At 37.7% G+C, this 14,865-nt stretch overlaps 1 non-coding gene across 1 annotated transcript; it reads right to left on the bottom strand.

Moving 5' to 3' along the window:
- Positions 1-417: 417 nt before the first annotated feature.
- LOC116592256 lies at positions 418-496 on the bottom strand. The gene has a single exon (XR_004286419.1). It is a non-coding gene; the product is annotated as a small nucleolar RNA U2-19 (small nucleolar RNA).
- Positions 497-14,865: the final 14,369 nt, after the last annotated feature.

Here is a 14,865-nt window from a genome sequence, read left to right on the forward strand (position 1 = left end):
ATCGAGTCCCGTGTCAGGTTCTCTGCTCAGTGGGGGCCCTGCTTCCCTCTCTCTCTCTCTCTCTGTCTGCCTCTCTGCCTACTTGTGATCTCTCTCTCTGTGTGTCAAATAAATAAATAAATAAAATCTTTAAAACAAAAAAACCCCAAAAAACAAAAAAAAATTTTAAATAAAAAAATTTGAGTCTCAGATAAAGTATAGAAACCCTCATAGTTATAAAGTGTGTAATAAAACCTTTTAATCATTGATCAGAACTGATTAGTCTTTCATACACACACATTACCCCTTGCCATATCTCATTCATCCATCGACGAGTTCTCACTTATCCATGGTCACCTTTATATACACACACACACACACACGTGCACACACATGCACACACATTGCTAACTCTTATTGTTTTAATTTAATTTTCCTTCTCAGAACTACAAAAATTGTGCATCAGGTAGCCCGGAAGGCTTCTGATGCTTAGATCTGGATATTTTCATCCTTGATCCACTTCTTTTTAAATCAAGCATAAAGATTTTGTTCACTTGTCAGAGAGAGTGAGAGAGAGAGCACACGCAGGGAGAGCAGCAGACAGAAGCATGTAAATATACTTCCTTCAACGGAAGATTGGAAGATGTGTATTTCTGTGTGTTGCCTCTGCACATCCAACCCTGGGGGGACAGGCAGTTAAGAACTGTTTGTTTGCTACCATCCCATTGAGTCCATGAAAACAAGCCCACTGGCCACTAGTGCCAGGTTTCAAGAGATATGTCCTCTACGTGGCAGCTACAAAAACCAGGGTGGCAGACATGTTCATAAACTGCTTTCTCAAAGACAGTGGCAATCTAGAATGAGGCAAAGAGAAAGCACAAAGATGGCGCCTGCTGGCCTTCCTGGTTTCTGGAGGGGATGGCAATTTGTGCCTAGACAGGTGTTAAAGTAAGAGCCTGCCCCTCAGGCCACAGCTATTAAGATAAGCTAATAGGCCTCTTCATTAAAAGATTGTTTTGGGGCACCTGGGTGGCTCAGTGGGCTAAGCCTCTGTCTTCAGCTCAGGTCATGGTCTCAGGGTCCTGGGATCAAGCCCCGCAGCAGGGTCTCTGCTCGTCAGTCAGGGAGCCTGCATCTCCCTCTCTCTCTGTTTGCCTTTCTGCTTTCTTGTGATCTCTGTCTGTCAAATAAATAAATAAAATCTAAAAATAAAATAAAATAAAAGATTGTTTCAATCTGCTGCATCTGTGCTGTGCAGTGGAGGGATACCTGGTTAAGAACTGTTTTTCTCTTTGTTACAGTCCTATGGTACCCACAAATATAAGCCCCATTAAGGGGCTTCATCTGGGCAGTAAATCCAAAAACTGGGGCATCAAACATGTGAACAAGCTCCTTTCTGGGAGACATTGATGACCTGGAGTGAGGCAGAGAGAGAACAGGAAGATACACCTACACCAGAACTGTATTAAATGAGAAGCCTACCCCTCAAGCCAAAACTTTTAAGGTAAGGAAATAGTTTCTTTTGTGAAAAGACTGGGCTTGTTTCAGTCTGCTGCCTCTGCACTGGGCCCTGTGGAAGCAAGCCATAGTGAGACGCCAGAAATCTTTTAAGAGCTGTCTATTAGTTCACCAAAGACTGTGGATCTTATAGATGCAAGTCTCATTGGCTTTCAAAGGTAGATGCTTTGGGAATCCACTTCTCAGATGGAAGTCTTAAGAGTTACTGTACCAGCCATGGGGTCCAAACCCTTCATTCCTCAGAGAGAAGCTGTGAGTTGTGAGTTCCCTCCCAGTTGTGTGTCACTGTGCCAGGATTGAGGTTTATGGTGAGATTGTATGTGAGGCTTTCCTACTCACTTCTGTGTGGGTTTTTTCTCATTTTCCTGATGTGTAAGAGTCACTCAACTACTTTGTGGATTTCTTTCAGAGGGATTTGTCCTTTAATAGCTAAACATTCAGTGTGTCTGTTAAAGAGGTGAGTTCAGGATTCTCCTGTGGATTCTTATAAGAAATTCTGCATCAACAGTGTTTTTGATGGCACAGATAATGCTATTATGTGGGAAAACATGGCTATCAGTGATTGACTTGAGAAATGATTCAGGAATGTTGATCTCATCGAGAGTTTTAAGAGTAACTTAACCAATTTATTTCATTCATATATTCCTCATAATGTTTGCACAAGAATTTTGTATTACAGTCTATATCTAATTAAGTATAAATGACTGTTTTGCTAGGTATGAAATTGAGCTTCCAAGTGATTATAAAGGGTGTGTTATAGTTTTTAATTGGCCATCTTGTTTCTTTTTTTGTGGCACCTTAACTAATGATTTGTCTTACAGTGGATATATCTTAAGATCTGATGAAATATGGTACATACCTTAAACATGTTAATAAATTATTTCATTTGATCCTTATATTAATACTGGAAGATAAGATGGACATTATTTTTTACATAAGGCAAGTGAATCTCAGGTAATTTCATTTTCTTATAGGTGAGGCTGTATTGTGTTTTATAGACTTTTGAACTCAACCTAATAAAATGGTTCAGTAACTTGATTTTTATAATGTTAAGCCACAAAATTATAGCATTTTTACTATTGGAGAGATCATGTAACATAATGATACTTTTTTGAAAGTGTGATGTTATAAATGGAAGATGACTGGTGGTTAAGCATAGGGAGATTTATGTGTGAAGTTAGGGAATACTCAGATATGGGAGAAATTCCTGGAAAGGAAACAAAGGATCAAACCTATAAGAAATGTGGTGGTATGGAAAATATCTCTAATCTAATTGCAGTGCATTTATGGCATTTGCTATCATGTTATAGTAACAACATATATCTTGTTGTTTAGATCTTCAAAGGTGGCTCATTTTCACCTAGATATTATGCCTTCACATTCTATAGTTGCCCATAGTCAACTACAGTTCTTGCTTCCAAGAAAAAGTCAGGTTCTTGCTTCCAAGCTAAAGAAACCAACTGTGGAAGGATTGATCATTAGTTTACAAATCAGTGAGAAGGTTGGAGAACAAACAAGGCTCAAAACATGAGAAAGGCCAAGAGGATCTAGGCAGCCCAGAACACCTAGCTGCCCAGAGTCTGGGGAAACCAGTATTTTGATCTTCTCGTTTCCTCCTGTCAAGAGTCATACATTGTTGAATTTCCAAATTTAGATCCTTGGCAGCCAGAAGTAGTACATGTACACTTGATTATTAAGGATTATGCCATATATATTTTGTTTAAATATGATTGAGTAGAACATTTAAAATGTACATTTAATAAGGCTGTTTTTAGCTATAAGGAATTGTTTTATTATTATTATGTTGGGTCCCCCAATAATGGGTCCGTGATTAAAGTAGTGAGACTGATATAAAACAAAGGTCAAGCAAAGCTTTATTTTGCGCCAAGCATCAAGAATCAAACCGACTGTCAAACAGACCCGTCAGGGCCGCCCCTTACAGAGAGGACGACCCCTCTCTGTTTCACAGACTAGCTTTTATAGAGCAAAAGCCATGTGGTTAGGCCTGGCCATGCACAGGTGGCCAATGAAGTTGTAACAGACAGAGAAAGCTGCACAGCCATGCTAGGTGACCAATTGAATTACAATTTACCCTTGTATACATTTGAACCAGCCTATCACCTTGGTCAGAATTGGCACCCAAAAGGTGCCCAAAGGGCAGGGCCCATACTCCTTGGTAGCTAGGAGACAGTATGCGCCCCCACTGATTGAATACCTCTACCTGGCCTGACCCCCCCTTATATTTGGGCTTTTTTTTTTTTTTTTTTTTTTAACCTGGGACTGGTTTCCAGGACTTGTTTTTAAGTAAGTTCCCCTGGTATGGGGGGGGTGGTGTCAATTTAAGTTTAAGTTTTACTGCATAAACAACAAAATGGCAATTCAACGGGGGTGGGGCTGCTCTGGCTAAATAGGCCCTTACAATTACTTTTCTTTTAAAGAGTGCTATTAAGTACTGGAAAACCTGAAAAACGTTTATAGAACTACAGTGTTCATCCTGCTACGGGCATGGTCATTTTATTAATTCCTTCCTTGCTTAAAGTTAAAATATACAGAGGTATTTCCACTCCCCCCAACGCTTACTCCAAAACTAAATCAATTTTATTGTGAAATACAATACATTTCACCTTATTTGCTGGAGTTCACTTATAAAACCAGGTATGGCTATGGGTGGCAGAGTAATTTTTACAAATTCCTCAGTTATACCATTCTCCATCCAGTGTGACTTGACTTCCATCTCTGAATTCAGTCTTGAGGTGGCTACCATATAGCTTATCTACATATTTACTTATGTATTGCTTATTGCAAAGGTAATGAATGAATATTTTAAAATATGTAACATTATGGAAATACAGAACAAAGAATGATCAGTCCCCATAATCCTACCCTCAGGGATAATTACTACTAACAGTTTGGTAGACCTTAAACCAGACTGCCTGGTTTCCATTTCAGGTGGCCACCCTAGATGAGTTATTGAGCTTCCCACTGCCGCAGCTTCCTCTTTCCAGAGTAATAGTACTGATCTGTAAGGTTTCACGAGGCTTTAATAAGAAGTGTTCATCAGGTTTACTAACATATTGTAAGTGCTTGATAAATGCTAATTTGTGTACTTGTGTTAGTCAAGTTAGACTAGATTGTATTGCAGTAACAAATAATCTACCCAAATCTCAGTGGCTTAACATAACAAAAATTTATTTCTTGCTAATGCTGGGTTTCTTAAACAGATTGGCAGGGTATTTTCTCCATGCAGTCACTCACAGGCCCATGGTAGTGGAGGTTCTACCATGTTGTAGATACGCTTTGCAATACGTGGGGCTTTTAGTCACCACAGCAATGAAAAGAGACTATAAAATCACACTGGATTTTTTTACTGCCTCAGCCTATAATTGACATACCCCACTTCCACTTACAATTTACTAGTCAAAACTAGTAGTCATAGCCCTGCCCTGCTTCAGGTAATTTTTGGACATGTGGAATGTGGAGCGCAGAATATTTGGTAAGTGGTACTACCTTTGTCAAATCCACTTTTTTTCTCCCTAGTATGGTAGATTATCCAAATTGTGTTGTAATTTTTTTATTAACATATAATGTAACATATAATTATTATATGTAATTATATAATTAACATATAATGTTTTAGGGGTACAGGTCTGTGATTCATCAGTCTTAGAAAATTCACAGCATTCACCATAGTACATACCCTCACCAATGTCCATCACCCTGCTACCCCACCCCTCCCACTCCCCCCCTACCCCGGCAACCCTCAGTTTGTTTCCTGAGATTAAGAGTCTCTTATGGTTTGTCTATCTCTCTGGTTTTGTCTTCATTTTTTCCTCCCTTCCCCTATGATCCTCTGTCTTATTCCTCAAATTCCTCATATCAGTGAGATCATATGATAATTGTCTTTCTCTGATTGACTTATTTTGGTTAGCATAATAACCTCTACTTCCATCCCCGTCATTGCAAATGGCAAGATTTGTTTTTTTTTTGCAGCTGCATAATATTCCTTTGTGTGTATACACACACAGACACACACAGACACACACAAACACGTATTTTATATATATACCACATCTTCTTTATCCATTCATCAGTCGATGGACATCTAGACTATTTCCATAGTTTGGCTATTGTGGACAGTGCTGCTATAAACATTGGGGTGCACGTGCCCCCTCGGATCACTACATTTGTATCATACCCAGTAGTGCAACTGCTGGGTCATAGGGTAGTTCTATTTTCAACTTTTTGAGGAACCTCCATACTGTTTTCCAGAGTGGTTGCACCAGCTTGCATTCCCAGCAACAGGGAATACATCCTCATCAATATCTGTCATTTCCTGACTTGTTAATTTTAGCCATTCTGACTGATGTGAGGTGGTATCTCACTGTGGTTTTGATTTGTATTTCCCTGATACCAAGTAATGTTGAGCAGTTTTTCATGTGTCTTTGGCCATTTGGATGTCTTCTTTGCAGAAATGTCTGTTCATGTCTTCAGCCCATTTCTTGATTGGTTTATTTGTTCTTTGGTGTTGAGTTTGATAAGCCTTGATAGATTTTGGATACTAGCCTTTATCTGATATGTCATTTAGAAATGTCTTCTTCCATTCTGTCTGTTATCTTTTGGTTTTGTTGACTGTTTCCTTTGCTGTGCAAAAGCTTTTGATCTTGATGAAGTCACAATAGTTCATTTTTGCCCTTGCTTCCTTTGCCATTCGCGATGTTTTAGGAAAAAGTTGCTGTGGCTTAGGTTGAAGAGGTTGCTCCCTGTGTTCTTTTCAAGGATTTTGATGGATTTCTGCCTCACATTGAGGTCTTTCATCCATTTTGAGTCTATTTTTGTGCATGGTATAAGGAAATGGTCCAGTTTTATTCTTCTGCATGTGGCTGTCCAATTTTCCCAACACCATTTGTTGAAGAGACTGTCTTTTATCCATTGGACATTCTTTACTGCTTTGTCAAAGATAAGTTGGCCATAGAGTTGAGGGTCCATTTGTGGGCTCTCTATTCTGTTACATTGATCTATGTGTCTGTTTTTGTGCCAGTACCATACTGTCTTGATGATTACAATTTTCTAATAGAGCTTGAAGTTGAGAATTGTAATGCCACCATCTTTTGTTTTGTTTTGTTTTGTTTTGTTTTTTCAATACTCCTATGGCTATTCAGGGTCTTTTCTGGTTCCATACAAATTTTAGGATTATTTGTTCCATTTCTTTGAGAAAAGTTGATGGTATTTTGATAGAGATTGCATTAAATGTGTAGATTGCTTTAGTAGCATAGACATTTTCACAATATTTGTTCTTCCAGTCCATGAGCATGGAATATTTTTCTATTTCTCTGTGTCTTCCTCAATTTCTTTCATGAGTATTCTGTATTTATCCAAGTACAGATTCTTTGTCTCTTTAATTAGATTTATTGCTAGGTATCTTGTGGTTTTGTGTCCCATTGTAGAGGGGATCAACTCCTTAATTTCTCTTTCCTCTATCATCTTATTGGTGTATAGAAATGCAACTGATTTCTGTGCATTTATTTCATATCCTGACACTTTACTGAATTCCTGTATGTGTTCTAGCAGTTTTGGGGTTGAGTCTTTTGGGTTTTCCACATAAAGTATCATATCATCTGCAAAGAGTGAGAGTTTGACTACTTCTTTGCTGATTCGGATGCCTTTTATTTCTTTTCGTGGTCTGATTGTTGAGGCTAGGACTTCTGTTATATGTTGAATAGCAGTGGTCGTAGTGGACATCCCTGCCATGTTCCTGACTTTAGGGGAAAAGCTCTCAGTTTTTTCCTATTGAAAATTATATTTGCTGTGTGTTTTTCATAGATGGCTTTTATGATATTGAGGTATGTCCCTCTATCCCTACACTTTGAAGAGTTTTGATCAAGAAAAGATGCTGTACTTTGTCAAATGCTTTTTCTGCATCTGTCATCTATTGAGAGTATCATATGGTTCTTGTTCTTTCTTTTATTAACATATTGTATCACATTGATTGATTTGCAGATTTTGAACCAGCCTTGTAGTCAGGAATAAATCCCACTTGGTCATGGTGAATAATCTTTTTATTTTTTTTATTTTTTATTTTTTTCATGTAACACAAAAACTTTATTACCAACAAAGGGACGCATGAGTTAGGATGAATTTTGCCCACAGTAAATTCACAAATACTGTTGAATAATCTTTTTAATATACTGTTGGATCCTATTGGCTAGTATTTTGATGAGAATTTTTGCATCCATTTCATCAGGGATATTGGTCTGTAATTCTCTTTTTTGATGGGGTCTTTGTGTGGTTTTGGGATCAAGGTAATGCTTGCCTCATAAAATGAGTTAGGAAGTTTTCCTTCCATTTTGATTTTTTGGAATGGTTTCAGGAGACTAGGTATTAATTCTTCCTTAAATGTTGGTAGAATTCCCCTGGGAAGCCATCTGGCCCTGGGTTCTTCTTTGTTGGGAGATTTTTGGTTACTGCTTCAATTTCCTTACTGGTTTGGGTTTGTTCAGTTTTTCTATTTCTTCCTGGTTCAGTTTTGGTAGTTTATATGTCTCTAGGAATGCATCCATTTCTTCCAGATTGTCTAATTTGCTAGCATCTAGTTGCTCATAATATGTTCTTATGATTGTTTTTATTTCTTTGGTGTTGGTTGTGATCTCTCTTTCATTCATCATTTTATTAATTTTGGTCCTTTCTCTTTTCTTTTTGGTAAGTCAGGCCAGGGTTTTAACAATTTATTAATTCTTTCAAAGAACAAGCTCCTTGTTTCATCAAACTTTTCTACTGTTCTTTTGGTTTCTTCATTGTTCTTCATTGATTTCTGGTCTGATCTTTATTATTTCTCTTTTCCTGCTGGGTTTAGGCTTTTTTTGCTGCTCTTTTTCCAGCTCCTTTAGGTGTAGGGTTGAGTTATGTATTTGAGACCTTTCCTTTTCTTGAGAAAGCCTTATATTGCTATATACTTTCCTCTCAGGATCACCTTTGCTGCATCCCAAGATTTTGAGCAGTTGTGTGTACATTTTCATTTGTTTCCATAAATTTTTAAAATTTGTCATTAATTTCCTGGTTGACCCATTCATTCTTTAGTAGGATGCTCTTTAGCCTCCATGTATTTGAGGTCTTTCCAACTTTCCTCTTGTAATTCAGTTTGAGTTTTAAAGCATTGTGTTCTGAAAATACACAGGGAATGATCCCAATCTTTTGGGATCATTCTCAATCAGGTTGAGACCTGATTTGTGACCCAGATTGTGATCTGTTCTGGAGAATATTCCTTGTACACTAGAGAAGAATATATATTCTGTTGCTTTGGGATGGAATATTCTGAATATATCCGTGATGTCCATCTGGTCCAGTTTGTCATTTAAAGCTTTTATTTCCTTGTTGATCTTTTGCTTAGATGATCTGTCCATTTCAGTGAGGGGAGTGTTAAAGTCTCCTACTATTATTGCATTATTGTAATGTGTTTCTTTGATTCTCTTATTAATTGGCTTATGTAATTGGCTGCTCCTATGTTAGGGGCATAGATAACATTGTTAGATCTCCTTGTTGGGCAGACTCTCTCTTTCTTCCTCATCTCTTGTTTTAGTCTTTGGTTTAAAATCTAACTTGTCTGACATAAGGATTGCCACCCCAACTTTCTTTTGATGTCCATTAGCTGGTAAGTTGTTTTCCACCCCCTCGCTTTAAATCTGGAGGTGTCTTTGGCTCTAAAAATGAGTCTCTTACAGACAGCATATCAATGGGTCTTGCTTTTTTTTAATCCATTCTTTTACCCTGGTTCTTTTGATTGAGGAATTTAGCCCATTTACATTAAGGGTAACTATTGAAAGATATGAATTTAGTCTCATTATATTGCCTATAAAGTGACTGTTACTGTATATTATCTCTATTCCTTTCTGGTCTGTTGCTTTCAGGCTTTCTTTTTGCTTAGAGGACCCTTTTCAATATTTCCTGTAGGGCTGGTTTGGTGTTTGCAAATTCTTTTAGTTTTTGTTTGTCCTGGAAGCTTTTTATCTCTCCTTCTATTTTCAGTGACAGCCTAGCTGGATATCGTATTCCTGGCTGCATGTTTTTCTCATTTAGTGCCATCATGCCAACCCTTTCTGGCCTTCCCAGTCTCTGTGGATGGGTTTGATCCCAATCTAATATTTCTACTGTTGGAGGTTACAGACCTTGTGTCCTGAGTTGCTTTCAGGATTTTCCCTTTATCTCTGAGACTTTTAAGTTTTACTGTTAGATGATGGGTGTTGACCTATTTTTATTGATTTTCGGGGGGGGGGGCATTCTCTGTGCCTCTTGGATTTTGATGCCTGTTCCCTTCTACAAATTCAGGAAGTTCTCAGCTGTAATTTGCTCCCATATACCTTCTGCACCTCTCTTTTTCTTCTTCTTCTGGGATCCCAATTATTCTAATACTGTTTCATCTTTCAGTATCACTTATCTCTTGAATTCTCGTCCTCGTGATCCAGTAGTTGTTTATATCTCTTTTTCTCTGCTTCTTTATTCTACATCAGTTGGTCTTCTATATCACTAATTCTCTTTTCTGTCTCATTTATCCTAGCAGTAAGAGCCTCCATTTTTGATAGCACCTCATTAATAGCTTTTTAAATTTCAACTTGGTTAGATTTTAGTTCTTTTATTTCTTCAGAAAAGGACACTCTAGTGTCTTTTATGCTTTTTTAAAGCCCAGCTAGTACCTTTATAATCTCATTCTGAACTTTAGTTTTGACATCTTACTAATGTTTGTATTGATAGATCCCTGGCAATTGGTACTTGTTCTTTTTCTTTTGAGGTGAGTTTTCTGTTTTGTCATTTTATCCAGAGAAGAATAGATGATTGAGAGAACAAAATGCTAAAAGGGTAACAATATCCCCCCAAAATATACACTAAACAAATCAGGAGAGACCTGCAACTGCGGGAGTTGGGGGAGGGGAGAAAGGAAATAGAGAAAAAGAATATGATCAGGCTGGTGAATAGAACAGAGCCATACACTATATTTTGGGTGTATTTTGGTCTGTTAGAAGGAATTGCCTCTCAAATTCTTAAAGAAATAAAATATATATACATATTATATATATATATGATATATATCATATATATGTGTGTGTGTGTGTGTGTGTGTGCGGATAAATTTAGTGAAGGGATAGAATATGACTGTGAAGATGAAAGTTAAAAAAGATTTAAAAAAAGGAATTGATAAGAAGTTGGTTGAAAAAAGAAAGAAAAGAAAAGGCAGAGAATATGATCAGGCAGAAGACTAGAACAAAGCCATACACTAGATTTAGGATAGATTTTGGTCTGTTAGAGAAACTGTATCCCAAAATTTTAAAGAAAGAGAGAAAGAAAGGAAGGAAGAAATATATATATATATGTTTAAATAAAATGGTTAGATAGAATATGACTATAAAAATGAAAATTAGTGCACCTGGGTGGCACAGTGGGTTGGGCCTCTGCCTTCCACTCAGGTCATGATCCCGGGGTCCTGGGATCGAGCCCCACATCGGGCTCTCTGCTCAGCGGGGAGCCTGCTTCCCCCTCTCTCTCTGCCTACCTCTCTCTCTCTCTCTCTCTCTCTGTCAAATAAATAAATAAAATCTTTAAAAAAATTTTTTTTAAATTAAAAAAAGAAAATCAAAAAAGATTTTTAAAAAGGTATTGATAAGATGTTGCTTAAAAGAGGAAGGGGGAAAAATTAAAAAGAAGGAAAATTTAAAAAATTTAACTTTGAAAGACTAAAGAATCATAGGAAAAAAGCCATGAATTCTATGTGCTGTATTCCTTTAATACTGGAGTTTTGCAGTTCTCATTGATGGGTAAACTTGGTCTTGGTTGGATGTTCTTGCTGATCTTCTGGGGGAGGGCCCTGTTGGAGTGATTCTCAAATGGCTTTGCCCAAGGTGGAATTGAACCATCCTTGCCAGGGGCCATGCTAATCTGCTAGGTTTTGCTCTCGGTAGCTTTTGTTCCCTGAAAGCTTTCCATACAGCTTTGGAGGATGAGAATGAAAATGGCAGCCTCCCAATCTCTGGCCCTGGAGGAGCTGAGTGCTTGGGACCCTCCTCTTCAGTGAGCCCTCAGAGAAAAGCAGTCAATCACGCCTATCTCCCTGGTCTTCAGCGGAACTCTGCTCACCCAGAGTATTTCTGTCTCCTGCACCTGACCCCATTTGAGTTTCAAACTCAGCAGATTCCTGCAGCATGCTCCTGTGCTGCTCCTCCCCATGGAGGAAGTGGGAGGTCTCCTTTACCTGCCACTTTTGGTGTTCTTGCTTGAAGAGTAGTGGTCTAGCTGTGCTGCAGATCACAGTTTATGATAACCCCGAGCTGAGAGCCCACTCATCCACTCTGGCTTTGCACCTGGCTTCCCCACTCCTATACCTGGGAGCTCTGCTACACTCAGGCACCCTCAGTCTTTCTGTGACCCTGAGAGTCCTGAGACCACACTGTCCCAGCGAGGGTTCCACCCCCTTCTTAGCCACTGAGCAACATTCCTCCGCAGAGCAGATTTCTATAAGTTCTGATTTTGTGCTCCACTGCTCTATCACTTGCTGGTAGCTGACTGACAAAGGCTCCCCCCTCCCACCTCCCCGCAGTCGCAGTCTATCTTCCTGTATCTCACCTTGGATTTACTTCTCCACACGTCCTACCTTCCAGAATGTGGTCACTTTTCTGTTCATAGAATTGCTGCTGTTCTTTTCTTTGATCTCCTGTTGAGTTTATAGGTGTTCAGAATGGTTTAATAACTCTCTAGCTGAATTCCAACCAGATGAAATTGAGGTCTCCTACTCCTCTGACATCTTGCTCCTCCACCCCCCCCAATTTTTTCTTAAATGTGCTGAAGATATTTTTCTCTTTTTTAAAGATTTGATCCATTCATTTGACAGAGACAGCAAGAGAGGAAACACAAGCAGGGGGAGGGGGAGAGGGAGCAGCAGGCTTCCCACTAAGCAGGAAGCCCAATGCAGGGCTTGAACCCAGGACCCTGGGACCATGATCTGAGCGCAGGGCAGAGCTTAATGACTGAGCCATCCAGGTGCTCCACTGGGTTGTAATTTTTATTTTTTTTTTTAAGCTTATTGCATCATGGACATCTCCCCGTATTATTACATATTAATTCATTTATTGACTATTTTTGTTAAAGATTTTGTATATTTATTTGAGAGAAAGAACCAGTAAGCATGAGTTGTGAGGAGGGGCAGAGGGAAAGGCAGACTCCTCACTGAGCAGGGAGCCCATTGTGGGGCTCGATCCCAGGACCCCAAGATCACGACTTGAGCTGAAGGCAGATGCTCAACCAACTAAACTACTCATGTACCCCTTACTGACCATTTATTTAGTCCTTCTGTGCATTAGACCTTATTGTGCATACTAGGATATACCAGTTAAGAAAATATTTGGTAGTCCCTGCCTTCTATGTAACTTATTAGATTGCAAACAGATAAGAAATAAAATATGTTTTTTGAGTGTAATATGTTAGAAGGTAATAAATTTTATGGTAAGAAAAAAGAAAGGAAAGAGGCAGAGGGAGTACAGCTTTAAATAGAATGGTCATGGAAGGCCTTTGTGAGGTGATTGGAGCTAAATCCTGAAATGTATGAGAAATATCTTGTGAATATTTTTACAGGGAGAACATCCCCAAAATAAAGCTATTAGTGTGGCTTGGTGATATGAACATGAAGATATGTTTTCCTATTTTTTATATGTTTAAAAGTTTCCATGAAAATAAATAAAAATGAAAATTAAAACTGATTATAAACTGACATCCAGATTTTATATCAGCATTTTGGAAAAGAAAAATAATATAAGGAATTTAATAAGTATTCTCAATTTCTTTAAAAAAAAAAAAGGTTTTACCAATTTACCTCCTCAGAAACACTGTTTCAACTTGTTTCTCTTCATCATCACTGACTAGCTCCTATACAATCTAGCACTTCATTACAGATTGTTTTATCACTACATAATTCCATTGTGTTAGTTTTATCTTTCCAATTATTTGTTAAACTTTTAATTGAATCTTACTGTTTATCCCCTTTAAAGTGATTAGACATACAAATTCCCTATAAAAATTACCGATTGAGAAGTAAAACTTATCGATCTCTTTAATTTAAATATAACTTTAATTGCTAATAATTCTCATAGCATTTTGCTGTGTTGAGAATGGAAAAAAATTAACAAATAAATAAGCTGCACAAAATATATCCACAACTAATTTAAAAATTTTGAGTATTAAAGAACTGGTTTAAAAATACTTCAAGTATTTTTTTCAAGTAGTTGGCTAGATCTGAAGTATAATACTGACCTTTCTTAGTCATATACTTATCATGATTTTTCCACTAAAAAATTTGTTTTTTCAGTGATTTACTTTTTGTTGCCATACAACCAGGCTACATTGCACAAACATTTTGAGTAAATTTTGTCAGTTTTTCCTTAAGATGATGGAGAATCTCAACAATTAGATGATTTTGATTAAAGCAAAAAATGAAATCAGTCTTGTTTGCCCAAAATGTTTACTGAACTCGAAAAGTTATTTGGCTAGATTGTGGGGTAACACCCAGACACCAAAGAGGAGTGTCTCTGAAAGATCACTCACTTGGAACCACCCTGCATTTAGGGGAAGTGGTGACAGGCTGGTCAAGGAAGACTCTTGTTACAGACAAATTTGTCAGTGTTAGTCACACAACTAGAACATAATGTTTAGAAGAAAATATATGACACTGTTGGGAAGTTATGTTGGAAGAACTGTGGCCAAAGAAAAGAGAATGACAAATTGCACTTTTGTGACAAAGATAACTTGGAAATATGATTAAAAAGTTTTGTTTTCATAATTTAGTTCACCATAGTTATGATCTATTTTATATGAGATAAAATCCCTATTTTGAGAATATCATTACCTCAGAAAGGAAGAATTACTCCATGATGCTGACATTAAGTTAGAAATATTTTTAGGATTCAGAATGATTTATTTTTCAGTATCAGACTATCTAATCATAGGCCTTATCTAATCATAAAAACAGTTCAGAATGGTGGCCAAACCTCAGTGTCAAATACAGTAAATGTGGTATCACCATAATTCACAGGTCACCAAACTACTTCGAGACCATAAACAGTAATTTTGATTTCTGAACCTCAATTTCCTCATCTTAAAAAAATGGAGACACAGATTATCTTCCTTCTCCATTTTACTGGTATGTTTTGGGTATACCAAATTCATGAGCCTAGTTCTTCTCAGCAAAAACTTGAGCAAAAGGAAAAATAAAGAATAGTAATAGAATCATTCATGGTGCCCTAGAATATAAAGTCTCTGTTTTAATTGCTAATCCTCCCCTGTAGGGAGAATTTTTTTAGATTTCGACCTGGGGACTGAAGGTACTTTTATTCTGCT

The sequence above is a fragment of the Mustela erminea genome, chromosome 5 (genome assembly GCF_009829155.1).
Source record: "Mustela erminea isolate mMusErm1 chromosome 5, mMusErm1.Pri, whole genome shotgun sequence".
Lineage (NCBI taxonomy): Eukaryota > Metazoa > Chordata > Mammalia > Carnivora > Mustelidae > Mustela > Mustela erminea.